General features: G+C 55.4%; 1 long non-coding RNA gene across 1 annotated transcript; it reads left to right on the forward strand.

The window, feature by feature from the left end:
• Positions 1–8,006: 8,006 nt before the first annotated feature.
• LOC121038453 (uncharacterized) lies at positions 8,007–18,856 on the forward strand. The gene is made up of 3 exons (XR_005794353.1): positions 8,007–10,395; positions 12,895–13,069; positions 15,665–18,856. It is a non-coding gene; the product is annotated as an uncharacterized LOC121038453 (long non-coding RNA).

Genomic DNA, 18,856 nt, shown 5'->3' on the forward strand with positions numbered 1-18,856 from the left:
CCTGCCACGGCTGCCTCCGCCTGGGAGATTACAGACCCTGAATCAGCAGCCAGCTCCAGCGTTCTGCTGACAGGGGACTTTCTGCCTCTGAGGGCTCCTTGGTGGGATCAGGGCCCCCTCCTGGCGCCCGGGGACTTGGGGTGAAGGGAGGCAGGGCTGGGGAGAACAGTGGGTGGAGAGGGAGGGGTGAAGGGCAGAGGGTAAAGGAAAAAGGAAGGAGGATGGAGAGATGGAGGGAATGGTGGAAAGAAAAACAGTTTGGAAGGAAAAGAAAAATCTAAGAAAGATGAAAATCCAGTGAGGGAAATAGAAAGAGAAGCAGAGGGGGGGAAAGAGGGTGAAAGGGGGAGGGCTGGAGGGTGTGGCAGCTCAGTGGGGGGGTGAGCCCTGTTCACCAGCCTGCAAGCCTAGGCCCAGCTCTGCTCTCTCCTCCCCCACAGGCACCCACCCAGGCAGGACCCGTGGAGGCCCAAGTTCACTGGGACTGGGCTGCAGGGTGCAGGCTGGAGCCCACGGGCCCTGGGTCTGGGGCTCTGCCTTGAGCCTCCCTCTCTCCCTCTCACGTGGTGGTTTGTACTTCATCTTGTTTGTGGGGCGGCTGGGCCTGCTCTCGGGGTTTAATGATCTGTGCCATTATTTATAGCTTTGCGCGCCGAGAAACACACTGAATTTATCGCTTGCTTCTATAAATAACCCTGGCAAACGGGTGCCCAGGGAGGAGGGCGGGAAGGGGAGGGAGAAGCAAAGAAAGGAGAGGTGGGGGGGTAGGGCAGGGGAGGTCTCTGTGGACTGTGTCCCCAAAATGGGGTGACGTGTGCTCAAGGACAGCAGAGGCTTGCAGGACTGCTGAAGTGTGGGTGTGTGTCTAAGGGCAGGTTGATATACACAGGACAGTGTGTGTCCCAGTGATGAGGAGAGTGATCATTTGGATGTTTCTGAGGGTGTGTGTGAATGGACTGTGCGTGCGTCTGCGTTTGTCTCTGGTGCCGTGTTGGTGGCAGTGAGGTTGAAAAAGCACAAGGCAGCCCCAAGGAATGGCTGCTCTATAAAAGGATGTCCAATGGGCTGAGAGGCAGCAGCGGCTGGAATCAGGCTCCTTTCTCTATGGTTGAGGTGACAGAAAAAGACCACAATGAGACTGTTTTTCCCAGAGAGGCAGCAGAAGGGAGAACGGAGGGTCTAGGAAGCGGGCTGTGTAGAAGTCTGTCTATGTCAGGCGGCGCCAGTAGCGTCCTATGGAGCAGGTGCCAGGGTCACCTGCTCCAAGATCCAGAGGTCGCCAGGCTCTTGGGCTCGGTGGGTGGAGAGGTGGCAGTGCGGGATGTACACCTATCTACAGCATTCCTCAAAGGACCCAACTGGCAAGGCCTGATCCAAGGGGGGTGCTGCCCACCCAGATGAAGCCAAGGGCCAGAGCTGTGGTCTGCTGATTCTGCTGTGCCTGCACGTGGCCTTCACTCTTACTGTGGGCTCACCTCTACCTCACCCCACCCCCACCCCTGCTCAGGACCACCCAGGACCAGCCCTGGGGAATGAGGGCCCTGGCACCGTTCAGCCAGAGGGCAGTGGTCCTGCCACCACCCTCTCCCCCAGCCCGCAGTCTCCTTCTGCTCGGCATCCCCACACAGACAAGGCTGCAGCAGCCATTAGCTCCGGGAAGCGCTCTGCATCTCTAATGAGGGCATTTGCATATATAACGAAGAACCTTCACAGGTGTTGGCGAAGCTGCCCCTCCTCTTTTCCCTTTCTTCTCTCCTGCCAGCTGCCACCCTGACCTGTGGTCCTAGGGGTGGGGGTGGTGGTGGGGGGTTCCTGCCACTCCACTGGGAGACATGCTGAGGGGTCCCAGGCACAGGTGGGTTGTGGGGTTCCCCTCTTTGGGTCAGAAACAGGCAAGGTGAAAGCCCATTGTGTCAGTGTGCTTGGTACCAACTAAGTGAACACGAGCCTCCACACACACAGAAAGCAGGTCAAGGTCAACATGCCCATCTCTGCCCAAGTGTATACTGCAGCATGTGGTAATCTACCCAGGTTAGTGCAAGTATGCAAAACACGTCCCAGGCTGCCCCCCACCCCCACCCCCGCGAGATGCGCCACGCACACGGCTGCCAACACACCCTCCACATTCACACCCGGGCACCGAAGCCGGCAATTAGAGAAAAACGCACCTGCACCCACACTTCTGCCATCCAAACACAGCCCCCTCCCTCCCTCTGTTTCTCCCTTCGAACCCTAACCTTACCGCGGTGTTTCTCATGGAGTCACCAGCCCCTATTCAGGCCAGAAATCGACTCCCTACCCCCACGTGCTCATTGGGACTTATTAAGCACACAGGAGGCCGTTTTCCTTTGTAAAAAAAATGAGTTAAGAGGGGCCCTTGCACCCTAGAGAAGGGGCTTTGAAGGGAGAGAGAAAATGGCAAGGTGAGGGCTACTGGTGGGCTGTGGGTTAGGAACTGGGGGAGGGTGGAGGGGGGTCTAGGGAGGAGTAGAGACTGGGGGCTAAAGTCCCCACAAGGTCATTTTTGGGTTATCCCCTACAGCCCTCCACTCTCCGTCTGCAGACCAGCCAATCCCCAGCTCCACGGCCTCCCCCAGCCCTGCTGTTGGTCCTGCCTAGCCACGTGACCCTCCCCCTCTCTGGCAGCTGCCCCGATGATGGATGCAGGTGCTCAGCTGTACCTGTTGGGGGACAGGGACCGCACAGCTCCTAATTACCTCCTTCTCTAGTCTGGGCTGGGGGCTGGGCTGTACAACAGTTCCCCCTTTGCTCTGCTGGGGTCAGGGCTGACATCCTGAGCTAGAGTCTGGCCTGGAGGCAGGCATCCCCTGAACTGCTCTGGGGTAATGGGGATGCTGGGGCCCTAGCCTGGGGTTTGGAGTCAGAAGAGTGCTTCTGGAAGGCTGACAGAGGGAACGAAAGCACACTACAGCTCCATCAGTGACCCAGAAAGCTGAGATAGGATTTTGAATAAATGACCTTTCTCCAAGTCTTTCTCACCGAGGGTGAGATTCAGGTGAAACATGGAGAACTTCCTGACAGTCTGGGAGAAGATACACTTGAGCAAAAGTCAGAAACATGGAAGCAGAGGGTTTGGAAGCCTTCTTAGAAGTCAGGGAAAACAGAGCATCCTTTTCCTGCCTGGTGGGAGGCCCGCAGCAAATAGCTGCGGAAGAAGTAGGCTGGAGTTCGAGTAACCGGGCTTGAGGGAGAACTTGGAGTTGTTTCTTGGAGGGGTGCGGATGGGTGACCCTGAATTGGAGGTTGTCACTGATCAGCGTGGGAAGCTGTGTATCTGGGCTGGCTTGGGGAACGATAGAAAAGACCTTGGGATGGTAAAGACGGCAGAGCTCTCCCAGCCTTCCCCATAGGGGCACCCGAGGTCTTAAGGGGCAGATATGTGCCTTCAGCAATTTGCCAGGGCAGTGGGTGACTGGTGGGCTTGAATGCCCAGGCTGGAGTTGGGAGAACAGATGGTTACAAATGGGTGGGACCTCTACAAGATTTGTTCTGACTCCGAGATCCTAGAAATCCCCAAATTAGGATTCTCCATGGGTTTTAAGAAAGGAAACCAAGGGGGCGCCCGGCTGGTTCAGTTGGTAGAACGTGCACCTCTTGATTTTGGGGTTGTGAGTTCGAGCCCCGCGTTGGGTATAGAGATTACCTAAAAGTAAATATGTAAACTTAAAAAAAAAAAAAAAAGGAAGAAAGCAGCAATGCCTTTAAAGAAAAATTTAAAAATAAATAAATAAAAGGAAGGGAAACAAGGGATGGTGAGCAGAGAGCTGGTGGAAGTACCAGGAATCCTGGCTGCCAGGCCCCTCTGCCAGGGGTGATGGGTATGATGGTGTGGCTGTCATAATTGCTAATCGCTGTTCTGCGGGTCACAGTAATGACCGCCCCACCAGGATTCATTAGACATAGTCCCCCCATATTTGAGGGTCTCTTGGCTGAGGGAAGGGAGTGGCCTGGACCCCTTTATACCCGAGTCCCAAAGGCGGACAAAATAAAACAGCTGTCCTAGTAATGCAGGTCCCTTCCTTACTTCAGTGAGAAGGTTGGCAGGAGGTAAGGGGCACATGGGCTCCTAATGCCCCCCCGCCCCGCCAAGAGACCCCTCTTCTGAGCGGTGCCCCCATCTCTACTCTGTCTCTCCAGGGCATTTCCCCCTCCTCTCTGAGTTTACATGGGTCTTGGTTGGTTGAACTGTTCTCATCAGCAGTGCTGCCACACCTGTCCCCTACCTGACTCTCACTGCCCTTCTTAGCTCACGGGCTGCTGGATGGTTAGCCCTGGGTGTTCTTTACTACCAACTTGAGATTTGGGGGAAGATGTCAGGTGAGGAGATCCTCACTCTGTTCCAGGTGCGTGTCTGTTTCTAGGAGGGTTGCTTTCATGTGCACGCAGGGGTGTAGCACTCTTGCCCGTTCAGGGTGGTTGGGAGAGGGAGGGAGACAGAGGGGCGGGGAGCTGGTGATCCATCATCTCCCCCCACCCCCAAGCAGACCAGGGTGGTTTGTGAAACCAGACTTTCCTGATCTTAGCATCATGCTTACGTGCATATGTGCATACAAGCCAGCCCAGACATACAGCGCGTGTGCACACACACACACACACACACACACACACACACACACCACCCACAATAAATGCACACCTAGAGACAGCACACCAGTATTTGCACTGACACCCTTGGTGTCTCAGGTTTTCTTTCAGGCAGTCTGCCATGGAAGCGGCTTCTAGGGTAAATTTCCAAATTAACCTCTTTGCTTGGGTCCCCCTCCTACCCCAGGTGAAAGCTTTTCATGATTCCCTGGTGCCCGTGGGATGAGGCTCAGACTCCCTAGGCTAGCATTCAAGGCCTTCTCTGATCTGGTCCCAACCTGACCTTCCAGCTTGGTCTCCCATCATCCTCCACCAGGAGTATCTTCCTAAAGAAATCCATGTCATATACACTTGCATTTCTCTTCCTGCCTGGGTCCCCCGGAGGATGTGCCCTCTTCCCGTTCACATCTCTTAGAACTGGGTTAGGCTCCCCTCTTCCAGGAGGACTTTTTGACTGCCTCAGCTGATAGCAACTTCTTTCTTTGTTTGGTTTTTGACATTTGGAGGAGAAGTCTTTCCACAGCTTGGATGAGAGGGCCCCACGTTGCCACTTCTGAGCCTCTCAAGGCAGGGCCTGTATTTGTTCATCTTTATTTTCCATGTGCCAACTTGGCGCCTGGCCTCTGTGTATGTAAATAGCTGAGAACCTGGCTCCAGGGAATAGCATGGTCTGAACTGGATCAAGTCCCTGCTCTGGCTCTTTCTGGCTGTCTGAGCCCAGGCAAGTGGCTTACCTTCTCTGGTCACCAGTTTCCCAATTGTACCATGAGGAGTTTAGGCCTCCATATTCTCAGATTCTGTGTTTTTGCGGTGGTGAGGATGGGGACGAGCATCCTCAGATAGATGCACAGATAGCCTCCTTCAGCCCAGAGGGTAAGGAGGCTGGGGTGGTAAGTAGCTCGATGGCAATTACACTCAAGGGTCCAGAGACTTCTCACTCTCCGGGAGAAAGCAGATTGGTGTCAGGTCTAGACAGGTGCGTGTGATCCTAGACCACTTCCTTGACCTCTTGCACCACCAGTTTATGTACATGGAAAATAGAATTAATGTTGTAGGCTGCTTTGGGGCATTAGAGAACATTAAGTAGGTGGGAGCTTAATTCATGCACAGTGGAGATAGGGACACAGTTATTTGCGGGTCTGGGTCCCCGTCCCATCTCATTTCTCCCTGTGCGGGCTCCGGTCTGTTTCTTTGCTCCTTGATCATTGCCCAGGAGAACCCATACTCACCTCTCCTCAGATCAGCCTGAGTGGCTTGGCATCAGGCCTTAGTGGTGTCCCTGGTCCATAGCCTGCTGGCAGGGTCTGGGCTGCAAAACACCCCATTGAGCTTCCAGTTAGCTCCTCTGGTGGACTTTTCTGTGCATATGCTGCTATGAGGGGATCACAGGACTTCCCATCACCCCAGATTCCCATAGTCCCAATTCCCCTGCCTCCGGGACATCCTGCCCCCAACTCACCCTGACCTCTGGGATCGCTCCCAGCCTGAGACATGTCCCCTTTGCCTCATCACCCTTCCCTGGGAATACTGAGGCTGGAGTTGTCCACAGAGACCAGAAAAGTTCCTTAGAATGTGAGGAAAGGGGAGGGGTCTTCAGTGAGGGGAGACCCCTGTCCTATATTTTGGCCTCTGTCTCCCCTTCGCTCCCATATCACCTTGGGGGGACAGGTTAGGATGAAAGCCCCAGTGTGCACCCCCAAGCCCTTATGCCCCAACCTCCAAAGGACCTTAAAGGCAGGAAATCTTTTTTTGTAGAGAGCTGAAATGTACCTGGAGTATGTTCAGAGTCTGGCTTCCCAGGCCCTACCCACTCTGTGATCTCCAAGGTCCTTGGGTGCCTCCAGACTTGGGAGCAGCCACCCTGTTTACAGTGTGTGGGGGTTATTCCTCTGAATGAGTCTCAGCCCAGGGCTCTTGATGGAAGAAAGGGTGGGCCGCGGGAAAACAGAAGAACCAAGCCAACTTTGGAAGGAGGTGAGTTGGTGATTTTTCCCCTCCTTCCAACAGTGGGAGGATCTAGTAAGATCTAGCACTTTCTCCTAGGAAAGAAGGACCCTAGAAAACCAGCAGGGGGATCAGAGCGGAAGCTGAGGGGAGAAGGGTCAGTAGTTTGTGGGGTTCTAGAGTTGCTAGAAGTGCAAAGTAGAGAGGCAGTAACAGAAAATGTCAGTCAGCGGGTGCTTGGCTGGCTCAGTTGGAAGAGCATGCGACTCTTGATTTGGGGGTTGTGAGTTTGAGCCCCACGTTGCGTGTAGAGATGACTAATAAATAAATATTTAAACTTAAAAAGAAGAAAGAAAATGCCAGTCAGGACTCAGCAAGATTTGTTTGGTTGTGAATGCAAGTGTCCAAGTATCCAGGTCATTGTGAATAAGTGTGTGAGGCCCTTGAGGCTGGGCTGAGTCACAATGTTTCATTTTTCTGCCCGGGACAGTCTCCTGCTGTGGGAGGCCCAGAGAGGGAGGAGGGTGGGACAGAGACGCAGCACTTGCCTCTGACCGGGGGCTGTCCCGGTCTGACTGTCTTTTGCTATTAGTTTCCCAGCCACTCTTGATTTTTAAAAAATTATATGTGTGTGTGTGTGTGTGTGTGTGTGTGTGTGTGTGTGTGTGTGTGTGTATTCTCCACTCTCCTCAGTCTCCCATGCTCCCTCCAACCCCTCTTCCCCCTAAATAGTTATGTGTGAACTTTGACCCCGGGAATCCGCTTGGGGGGAGCATTTTGGGAAAACATGATAGAGCCTCGTAAAGAACTCTGACAGCTTGCAAACAGCCTGCGCTAAATTGCCCCTTCAAGTCAAAATTAAAGCAAATGTCTGTTTTATGGCCATGTTTTCTTGGGCTGCAGCTATGGCGGGAGCGCGGGCCGCTCGGAGCTGGGAAGCGTGCGGAAGGTGGAGGGGCTCAGGGTGGCTTGTACCTGGGTTGTGGACTAGCCGCTCTGCGTGGAGCCTTCTGGTTCACTCCCTGCATCCCTCCCTCCTCCACCCCTTTTCTGTGCAGTGAGGGTATGAAGACCATCCTATCCGCAGAAAGTCTCTCAACAGGTTCTTCCTCCTCTCCCAGTGTGGTCCGGAGAGTTCTTGCTCTTTCGCTTCCTAGACTGCCAGTGGAAGCCCTGAGATCATTCTGGCCAAGGGCTTGACTTGAGGTCTGGACACCCCCAGTTTCTCCGGTGGGACTCAGGGGTGGCTGCTCAGGCTCCAGACTACCCCCTGCCCTCACACTAGTTTCTCCCCACCTGGTCCACCCTGGTGTATTGGCATTCTGAGTTAGGTTGCTTTGAAAAGAAATTCTAAGGCGATGATGATGATGATGATGATGATGATGATTGTGGTGGTGGTGGTGGTGGAGGAGGAGGAGGAGGAGGGGGAGGAGAAAGAAACCACTGGTCTATTTTATTCCCTTCATTATTCAAACGAAGAAAGTGAGGCCCAGAGGGGACGTGTTGGAGAAGATCCTTGAATTCGGCCAAAGGAAGTCTGATTCTGACCCAAATCAGTTCCCCTCTTCGGGTTTTAGTTTCCTCACCTAGACACATAAGTACCTAAAGATGACAACAATAGCCCATGTTTATTGACCCCTAGGATGTGAGGTCTTAAGTGTTATGCGTTTTCCATGGGCCATCCCATTTAAGATTCAATAACTTTATGAGCTATAATTATTCCCATGAGAACACTAAGGCAAGGGAGGTTAAATAAGTTGGCTGAGGTCCTTCAGTGGCAAAGGCAGAATTTGAACCTTGGCGGTCCCTCTCCAGGGCCCGGGCACTCAGTCACCACTCGCATGAGGACGGGATCCAGATGGGTCAGCTGGGAAGCGGGGGCTCAGCCCCACTGACCCCTGGGCCAGTGTTCATGCCACTGGGTCAGGCTGTGTACTCAGCCAGGGCAGTGCGGGTCTTAGGTTGTCTGGAGGCTGCTGGGGTCCTCTGTACTCAGGGCTGTGACCATGATACTCGGCACACACCCTGGAGCAGGGAGCTTTGGGCCAGAGCGGGGCTTCCAGAAGGAGACTTGGAAAGGCCGAGGAGAGCTTTTAGGTTTGTCATGAGGGAATCCAGGAAGTGTAAGGGTTCTTGATCGGGGCCATGACTGTACAATATTATAGAGAAGCCTCTCCCTGCTCCCTCCCCGCCCCCAGGTGGCGTGCCCACTTAGGAAGTCCTCTAGTAGGCGGCTCAGTCCACAAAGCCATGCAGTGACACCCCCTCCCTCACCCAGTGTGTCCCTTCCACCCTGGTTATTCCAGCTTCTTTCTTCTCAGAGGCTTTACTGCTAGAACTAGATGTTGGATGTGGCTTCCTCCTCAGAAGACAATTTATGGCGACATGTCGGAGACTCTGTTTTAATGAAGTTGCAAAAGTAGGTTAATGGGCTGTGGGTGTTTTTCATTCCCTTCCCCCTGCCCCTTCTCCACCCCTGGGCAGATGAATGATGCCTCTCCCAGCACGACTCAGAGTCGGGCTGAGGATCTTGGGCCTGGACGTGTATGCTCACATATCTCTTCCTTGGCCTCCACTGGAGCCCTCAGTACCCTCCTCCCTGCTGCTGGCAAGGTGCTCAGCACATCTAGCCCCCATCCCTCCTGCTGTAACTACGGCCTGAAGATGCTCCAAAGTCTGCCCAGCGGGAAAGAGCATGGCATATTTGAGAGGCAGGAACCAGGGCAAGGGCTGGGGCAGGGCTTGGGACCCTGGGGAAGAAGGCAGCCAGAATTATGGCTAATGGATTTCTTTTGGATGAGAGAGGCCTGGAGATGGGAGCTTAGCTGGCATGGACCTGGGGAATTCTGCAAGCTGACGCTGATATTTTGGGGGAGGAGCTGAGTTTCTGAGGACCTCCCCCATTGTTGTTCCTCCTTCTCTAATTCATTTCTGTGTCTCCTAGGGCCATGCCTGATACATGGCTGCCCTTGCAAATAGTCGCCGAGTGAATGATGGACACAAGAGTGAGTGGGCCTTTTTTCCCGGTCCCCAGTCTCTGGGGCTGGAACTCATCCCCATTCTTGCTCCCTTCCCACCTGTCTTCCCAGTGCTTGCCCCACACTGCCACCTCTGAGGACATTTTCCATGACTAAACTGCAAGAGTAATTCTCCATTTATTTGTCTGGGTCCAACATGAGGGTCTGTCATCCTGGAAGAGTGGGGTCTCCAGGGGGAAGGGTCTATCTCTTTTCCCTCCAGATTCTCCCCTAAGTGATCCCCACGTAGGGCTCTAAGATTGGGGTTGGGGCCCAGAGCCTGGCTGTACTTGAAGGCACACATCCAGGAGGACCATCCTGCTGTCTAGGCCCCTCTCTCCAGTCCTTCCTCCCTATAGAAAGCCGAGAGCACTCATAGTCTCTGGCCTGTAGTCACTTCCAGGGGAGAAGGACCCTTCTCCACTCCCAGCCCCCTCCTGTCAACAAATGAGGTTATTGGTCAGGGTTTGGGAATACCAGGATGGGGTATAGCAGGCCTCACTTCCCTGCAACGTCAGACCATCCCCCTTTTCTGGGAGCCTGGACCTCCTCTGTCCTCTCCACCCTTTGGCTTTCTTTTATAGACTTAGCTCTCTCCCCTCCCTGGGCCTGGGAAGGATCACAGGTTTGTGGCCCTTTAGACTAACGTTGTAGACATCCTGAGAAGCTCTACCATGATGCCCAGAAAGGCCCACCATAATCCCCAGCCCAATTCTTTTTTTCTTTTTCTTTTTTTCCCGACCCAGGTAGGACATTCTTCTCGAAGACTCCAAAGACCTCACTGGACCTTGCTCCATACTCAGTTTTGCTGTGGCAGAGGGAAGGGCAGGTGCACAGGGCTGGATGTGGGTTGGGGGGAGCTTGGAGGGTGTCAGGGTCTGGTAGAGGGGCCCAGTTGTCTGCCACCTTGTCACAATCTCCGAGGAGCTCAAGCAAGAGACCTAGAGGGTAGACCTTGGGAGGCCTGAATTGCTGGGGTCCAGTTTTAATCAGGGATGGGAAAGCAGACTGAGGGTGTGACTTTTCTTTCACTCAGTTCCAGCCGAAGGCCTCCCCTCACCCGAGATGGTAGGGAAGGGGTCTGGGGGGCCAGGGAAACCCAGAAGCCATGGTAGTTTATGCCTGATGTGGGAATCCTAGGGCTTCTGTGGAAGTTTCCACTGAACAAGAGGTGATGGGACTGCTGGGTTCCCAGGACCATGGGAGCCATATACTGTATGTAGTAGAGACATCCGCTGATGTCTCTGGTTGGTCAGATCTGGTTGGGTCTGAGTGGGGAAGAGGGTTGGAGGGTTGGGAGGGAAGACACCCAGGCTCGTTCCCCTAGTGCACGAGAGGAGAGTAACACCCGGGAGCTGACTTAGCACTAGCTGGAAGAGGTTGTTCAGAGCAGGGAGAAACAGAGGGAAGAGAAACCAAGGGCTTCCCATCGGGAAGGCCTCATGGAATGGGGAGAGTGGGCACAGGACTGGAAAGGAAGGGAGGGGTGGAGTGGTGGGCTCTCACAGGAGGCGAGGGAGGGGGGCGGGCGTGCCCCCCTTGAAGGTCAGGAGGCGGGTGTCCTGGCCAGGCGGGGTTCCACCTGCAGAGTGGCTGGAGGTTGGAATCTCTGTGTGTCAGAAGTTGCCGAGAACACAAGTGTAAACGTGGAGTTGGGAGGTTTGGTGACTCCAGGCCCTCCATCTTGAGCAATTCACACCCACTTCTAGTGTCTTCTTCCTCTAAGCGTGGAGGGTAAGAACATCAAGCATTCTTGAGTGTTACAAAAGCTTCTCTGGTGGGTGAGAAGACTGCTGGGCAGGGTGGGGTGGGGGGGTAGGCTGTTTGGGCCTCGATTTAGTGGATTTCAGCAGGTGTCAGGCCTCCGTTGTATGTGAGAGGGCAAACTCGGATGGGGGCCAGGACAGCACTCCGGCCCAGTTCTGCCCCTAGCTGGCCCCTCCTACAGCCCTGCTTCCCTACTTGCCAGACCAGGAGAGTTGCTCTGGCTGACATCTAAAGGCTCCTCCCTCCATCTGAGACTTGTTTAATAATGTTCAAAGTCCTTGAAAGTATCAGTTGAGATCATGGATGCTGAGAAGCTTTGCCAAAATAGAAAGCATGCTCTCAATGTGAAGGTTTGAGGGGCAGTTGGGGGCGGCTATGGGCTGCCATCCGTCTGGACTGGGACCCCTGGAAGGGAAATGCGGGTAGCCTGGCTCAGGTTTGTGCCCGCACCATTCCCTTCCCGCTTCCCAACCCAGCTCCAGGCTCTGGGGACCAAGCCCTGCTCAGGATGGGGGTGGGGCTCCCTGGGGCAGGGGCAGAGGGGGTGGGAGCCTCCCTTCCAAGTGGCTCCGAGCTGGAGCACAGCAATTACGCAGGAGGATTTATGTCCCTTTGCCTTTAATCGGAAACTCCGTGTCAAGAAGAAAAATTTGCACTGTCCTCCAGCCCGGCTTCCTGCTTTATCATTATTATTGGAGGAAGGTTGATTTGGAAACTTAAAGAAAAGTGGGGTTGGGGGTGGGAGCCACCAGGGAAGGGGAGTTGGGGGGCAGAAGGGTGGCCTTACTACTGTTGTCCTGGTTTGTCACTGGAGGGGGACAAAGGGCAGGTCAGGGGCTGAGGGTCCTAGAGCGCAGGTGAGAAGAGACCAGAGGGACGCTAGGGGAAGGGTAGGGGCCGGGGGCCATGGAAGGAAGGGGCACCCAGGAGCTGGAGGGACACCACGAGGGAGGGAAGGGGTGGGAGACCACAAGGGACAAGCAAGGGTTGAAGAGACTTGGAGAGAGAGGAAGAGAACCAGGGCTCCTAGTGGAGGAAAGGAGCAGCTCCATGTGGAGGGAGATGGGGGAGGGGGACAGTCAGGGGCTGTCAGGGGGATGCTGTGGGAGAGGGACAGCATGGGGTCTCCAGAAAGGCCACAGGGCGGGGGAAAGGAGGGCTGGGGGGTAATCAGAAGGGATAGCCAGGGGCTGGGGGGTTGGTCCAGGGGCTCTGGGACTATGGCTGTCAGGGGTCTATACCTGCTGACCTACCCCCACGAAGGCCATTCTCCCCTGGCCCACGCAAGACCCGTGTCTCCTGGCCTCCTGGGTGGAGGGCACTGGCCTCCCACAAAGCCCTAGGTTTCCCTTTCTCCTTCAGGAGCTGTTTCTCTGGATGGTGGGTGTAGTGAGTGGTTATATGCTGAGGGAACCCCTTGGCTCCGGACCCTGCACGTATTGCAGCAGAAGTGTCTGAGGGAGAGGCCTGCGCTCTGGGGAAGGGGAGGGAGCAGGAGAGAAGCCATCTGTCCTGGTGTCCCCCTGCCTCTTTGATGGAAGTCCCCCTGGTGTCTTACCAGCTACCCCTCCTGTGCCCGTGATGTCATGCTGATGTGTGGAACGGGCACCGGCTCTGGCATCGGTCCCCGGCACTGACTACCTGCGTGCACCTCTGTGAACCTCAGGTTTCGTGTCTGCAGTGCGGTGACAGTCGTATCTCCATGGCAGGGTGTTGTCAGGATGAGAGATAATTAGGTAAGGGATCCAGCGTGTAGTAGGCCTTCAGAAGGACACCATGCCCTTCTGGGGGTCAGGTCCAATATATGCAGCCTCTTTTGTTTACAAAGTACTGATTAATGCGGGCTCTATGCCTTTCCTTATCTGATCCCTCGTGACAACTCACCGAGGGAGCTGGGTAGGTGTCCTTATCCTCACTGATGACGGGAACCATGGTGCGGAGCCCCCCACGTGACTTGCCTAAAGCCACACACACGTCACTGGGCCAGCCAGCTGAGAGAGCCCCATAACACCTCCTAAGGAGCTTGGAGAGCAACCCCTGGGCCTCCTTCCTCCATTCTTCCCCCGAGGGTCCCACACGCAGCCCCTCACCCCTAGGGTCTGGGGGGACTTTGGGATGATGGCTCAGCTTCCGATCTGCCTGCAGCCCGGGCCATGCCCGCACTCATGTACCTCCTCCCTGGCTCAACTAAGAGGTTTTATAGCCGTTTACGAGCAATTTCTGTCCATATATCACCGGAGATATATAGCCAGGCAAATATTAGGGACCCAGGCGGAGGTTTTAAGAGGCAGGTCTTACTGCTGCTGAAAGGAGGCGTGATCGACAGCCCGCAGACACCCACCTCCCTCTTGCTCGTGGCCGGGCGGTGGCAGCATGGACTGGGCTTCAGCCTGGAGAACTGTCTGCGGAGCTGGAGTGTCATGCGGGTGCCCCGGGGGTGTCTGGTGGCCATCCAAGGCTGGGCTCTGTTCTTCAGAGAGCCCTGTGAGGAGGGGACGTGGGGGGGGGGTGGGCGGTGGTGTGAAGGAGGCTAAAGATCACAACACAGACTGGCTCGACAGGACCCCCTCTCCACACCCAAGCAGGGAGACACTGAGTTCCAGCGGGTTCGATGCGCAGAAACAGACAGAAGTGAGATACCAGGGAAGTACTCCCTCCCGAAGGGCCATGGGAAGAGACAGCCACACTGCTTTTTTGATGGAGGTCTTTAAAAATGGTCTGAATGAGGAAACCCCTGGCCGGCGGCAGAGGGCTGGACGCGTCCTCTTACACTCTTGGGCCCCAGCCCTGGGGATACTGGAAGAAGGTCTGTAGAGGAGGTCAGCCTTGACCTCCTCCACTGCTCTGGCCCCAGCCTGGCCCCTGTGCCCCCTGCCCTGTGTGGACTGCTCACCCTGCCTTGGGTGAGCGCAGAGGGGCGAGGAGAGCCTTCTTGGCTTGCGGCATATGGTGAGAAGATGTCCCGGGGAATCCTCGCTCCTGATTTAAGCAGCTCCGACAGCTTTATGGCGCCTCCTCGAGTGAGCCCCCAACGTTGGCCGTTTAACTTTTTAGCGTCGTTTAACGCTTAGGCTCCGGCGGACAGGCAGGCCCCTCGGCCCCAGAGGCAGCGGTACTAAATCAGGACACTCTGAGGCCCCGATAAATAATTTTTACAGGGCACGCAGCCCATAGATCACCAGTGGGGGTGGGGGGAGAGTGGCTGTGATATTTCAAACGATTGTCATATATGACTACCCCGTGCTCTGATCCAGGTCGTCCACATGGCAGCCGGCTTCATAACCACAGTCAGCTCCAGGGCCCTCTGCATGGGGCATGGGAGGAACAGTGGAGACACAGTTCTCTGGTGGCCCCACAGCCAACAGATGACCCATTGCCTGCCCTTGTCTGCTGACGTGGTGCCCCAATCCAAGCTTCCTCTGGCACTGGGATAATGGGGTTGCTGAGAGCAGGGTGGGCGAGAGGAAGAGAAAGAACTTTGTGTAGTCAAAAGGTCACTTTCGGACCACCTTCCTGGTCCCCAGACAACTCCAAGCCTGAGTGCTCCAAGGGACCTGGTGCCGGGACTGTGGCCAGAGGGAGGACAGACCAGAGGGCTGGAGTGCACAGGACCTGTGGTCAGCTCCCTGCCATTCACACCTCTAGGGAAAGGGGCAGGGCGGCAGGGGGACAGAGGAGAGGGGAGTGTGGAAGGACAGAGACTGGAACAGCGCAGGGAGAAGGGAGGGAGGAGGACAGAAGAGCAAAGATGGAAAGGTGAGAGAGAGAGAGAGAGAGAGAGAGAGAGAGAGAGAGAGAGAAGGGGAGATGGACAGGGACTCACACAGGGGACACTGCAACAGACGGGGTCTTTTCCTAAAGCCTGGTGCCAAGCTGGAGAGACATGGCGTGGACAGACCCGGGGCCGCAGCATCTGTGCCCTCTGAGGGCGCCCTCCAATTGGCTCCAGGCCCACGTTACTCTGCACCAGCTCCGCACTGCCCCCGCCCTTGCCCCTCCCTTCAGTGCCCTTGCCCCGTCCCCTCATCTGTAAGATCCTGGGATTTGCGGGGACACTTAATCCATATGGAGCTGATTCATTCCCATCTAAATCATCTCCATCAGCTTCCCTAAGAGCCCTCTGATGTGCCAGCCGCCATTCCTCTCTCCCGGCGGTGGCGGGCTGGGGGCTGCCAGTAAACAAACCTCAGCGGCCATCCATCAGTCCAGCCGAGACCATTCGTCTCTCCAGCCCTGCTCCCCCTCCCCGCTCCTCCAGTCCCTCCATCCGTTTGTCTGTCCCTCTTCTCAACATCCCTCTCCTAGAACCTCCACGTCTCTGCCTCGTCCAGGGTAGGATCTTGAGGGGTCATGTCAGCTGCCCCCCCGTCTTCACGAAGACAGGAAACTTACCCCACCCCTGGCTCAGCAGCATGGAGGTTCACCGCCTTCCGAGAAGAGAGGCCTCCAAGTCTGATGATACTGCTACACGGCATGGACAACCCATACGCAGGGATGTTCTTTCCTCTGTCTAGTTTGTCCGTCTGAGATCCACGTAGGATCATGTGTCTGAGCAGGAGCGAAGGTAAGGTGATGGGGGTTTTGTACGAGCACGGGAATCTCCAGTATCTGTGACATGCTCCCCCGTGGGTTAGTGTGGTATATGAAACGCAAGACCAGCGAAATGGCCCTCCTTTGCCCCATCCACCCCAGTGGAGTCCACCCAAGCACACAGTGGGTGCCCCGTGCCGATGGCTTGCTGGCCATAATCTTGTTTATGAGCTCCAGTGAGTCTAATGGCCTTCCGTGCATCCCAGAGAGGTGTCCCATGGAATGACCCAGTGGGTCTGATTGTGGCCCTCTAGCCTAGCAGGGTTTGCAGGGAACACTAAGGAAACGTCTCTCTCTTCTGCCCTCCTACCCAAACTTCTTAGCCCAGTCCTGGGGGGCCAGCTTGCGTGAACGACTCTGTATTGGCAATAACGGGGCTGGTGAGGAGGAGGACGAGCGGCAGGTGGGATGGAGCCTTCCATAGCACCGAGGTGGAACCCTCGCGTTTGGGGGGGAAGCCCTCATGTTTACATGCATGAATGAGAGATCAGGAGGCGTTCCTTCCCATGATGGCCCTTCCCCTGTCAGGTTCTTCAGGTCATTCTGGGAGTGATGATTCTGGGAAAGGGCCGGGGGCCCACTAGCCCCTCAGGAGAAGATGGGGTCTGGTTCCTCTGGTCCCATCTCAGTTTCTCCATCCACAGCACCAGTGAGGGTTGGGGACAAGTCTACCTCTAGAGTAGGGAGTCTGGGTCAGACTCTAGTAAGCCTGCAGGGGGGATGACTTGGGCATGAGTGAAAGGGTTTAGGGAGGGAGAAGTCACAGGGGAGGGGATGAGCCTCACTTAGATTCCACAGTAATGAGGAGCAGGAGAGGCAGAGGAGAGGAGGTGGGGAAGAAGCGTCTTCAGATGCCCTAGGCAGAACTGGTGGCCCACACTGCCATTCCCTCTGAGAGACCCAGGACACTTGGTTGAGCGTCTAATCACCCCCCCTCCCTGGCCCAGATCAGACCAGACCAAGTAGAGAATCCCACTGCATGAGCTCCCCTAGCCCATGATTTCCCAGCACCTCTTCCCCTTGTCACTGGTCCCCTCAGGGAGCCGCTGTGAGTGCACACAGAACATGTGGGGCTCTTCCAGCTGCTATCCAGCTGTGAGGACCCCTGAGCATGCCCCTGCCACCTCCCAGTGGGAGAGAAGACTCTAATTCTAGTCCGAAAGCTGAGAAGGGTAGCGGGGAAGAGGGGCCGGAGGAGGCCATGGGGAAGCTAACCATGTACCCCAGTTGTGTGGACATATGTGTGGGAGGGGAGGGGCTTGCAGGTGTCGAGGCCCAGCTTAAGAAGGATGGAGTGTTTCCTAGTTCTCTGAGCTAGAGACATATGGGGTATATAACACCAAGAAAATGAAAATTATTGCCTAAGAGAGAGAGAGAGGGTGTGGGGGAACAAGAAAAAATCCAAGCCAGGGAGACCAATGCCATCCACCCCCGTCACCATCATGACCTGACTATCTGTGCTTGACGAAGTCAAAGTCTGAGGGAAGGGGGAGCTTGAGAACTGACCCTCAGGGCCTCCCGCAGGGGGGAAGCTAATCCCCCAAATGTGCATTTCCCTGCTGTTACACAGAGCGGGGGAGCTGGGAACAGCGCTCAAATTCTCCAGGTGGGACAGCTGCTGGGGCTTTTCCGCTTTCCTTCCCTGTGCCCTCCCTTTTCTCTGGGCTGTTGGGGGAACCAGCGAGCTCTTCTCCCACTGGCCTGTCTCCCTTGGGTCTCCCCAGGACTGGGCCCTCCTTGTCCTCTCAGTGGGTCCCACCCTGTCTTGTCTCCCCCAGACCTCTTCGTGCAAAAAGCTTCCCATATTTTGTCGCTCCCCACACAATCCCCTCCTTTGAAAATAGTCCACTTACCCAAACTTGTGGCCAAAGGGGGTCCTTTAGGATCCACTTGTAGGCTGGTGCCTTCGTCCAGCAGGGCCTGGAGTTTCGTTCGTCTGTCCAGCCTCCTTCACTCAACAGCCATATGCCCAATGTGGGCCATGACCTCTACGACGCAGGCAAGGATTCTAGAAGCGTTTCTGTGCTCACGGGCACAGCTCCAGGAGCAGCCTGACTTTTAATGGAGTTGGCAGTCCTTGTTCTGATTCCAGGAGAGAGAAGTGTCTAGAAGGATGCCAGTGGGCTTGGGTGTGACTGATGCCGTTTCCTTAGGGGAGGCCACCTCCTGTGAGGTCACCCTGTGATAGTGGTGACTGAGGCTGGACAGCAGGAGGAACTTCTAAAGACTCAAAGTTGAAGGAAAGATTTCCAGGTTTCAGTGAAGCTTTTGGGAAAGGACGATGTTAACCTTTTCAGGCTCTGTGGGAGCAGAGGGGTCTGTGTGTCTGGAAGGGTTTACTTCGACCCAGGTAGGACTGACCCCAAAGAGGGATGGCCACTTCCTCTTTCCAGAACCCTGACTCATCCACACTCAGGGCAATCCCACTCACAGTTTCTTAGATGATTGTTTGTTCCTTGGCCAGAAATCTGGTTCTTGAACTCTGTCTCCTATTCTTCTCATGACCTGGGAACAAACCGTCTTTGGGAACCAAATGTAGCTTCAACTTATGGAGCCAAAAGAACAGAGAGGCAGGGTCATTTCTAGACAGTGACACTGCAAACCTACAAGGAGCTAGGAATGTCCCCTTATGGGAATGCCATCTTCTCTTTTTTACATGGGAAGGGAAAGGATGTGACCCTGGGGGGAAAGGGCACAGTTGGTGAGAGCAGAGAGTGATACCAGCTAAAGAACACCCCGCCCCCGACCTCCGCCCAGCCAGCCCGGATCCAAACGTGCACATGATGGAAATGTCTTCACAGCCAAGGGCCCCTCCTTCCCAAGGAGAAAATCCCACAAGTGGGGAACATCTGGATCAAACCACAGCCATGAAAGCACAACATCAAACAAGGGTTTCCCAGCGACCCTCCCCGCAGGCCCTGCTCCAAGAGAAA

Source organism: Herpailurus yagouaroundi, unplaced genomic scaffold (genome assembly GCF_014898765.1).
Source record: "Herpailurus yagouaroundi ecotype Mexico unplaced genomic scaffold, PumYag 166, whole genome shotgun sequence".
In the NCBI taxonomy this organism is placed as follows: Eukaryota; Metazoa; Chordata; class Mammalia; order Carnivora; family Felidae; genus Herpailurus; species Herpailurus yagouaroundi.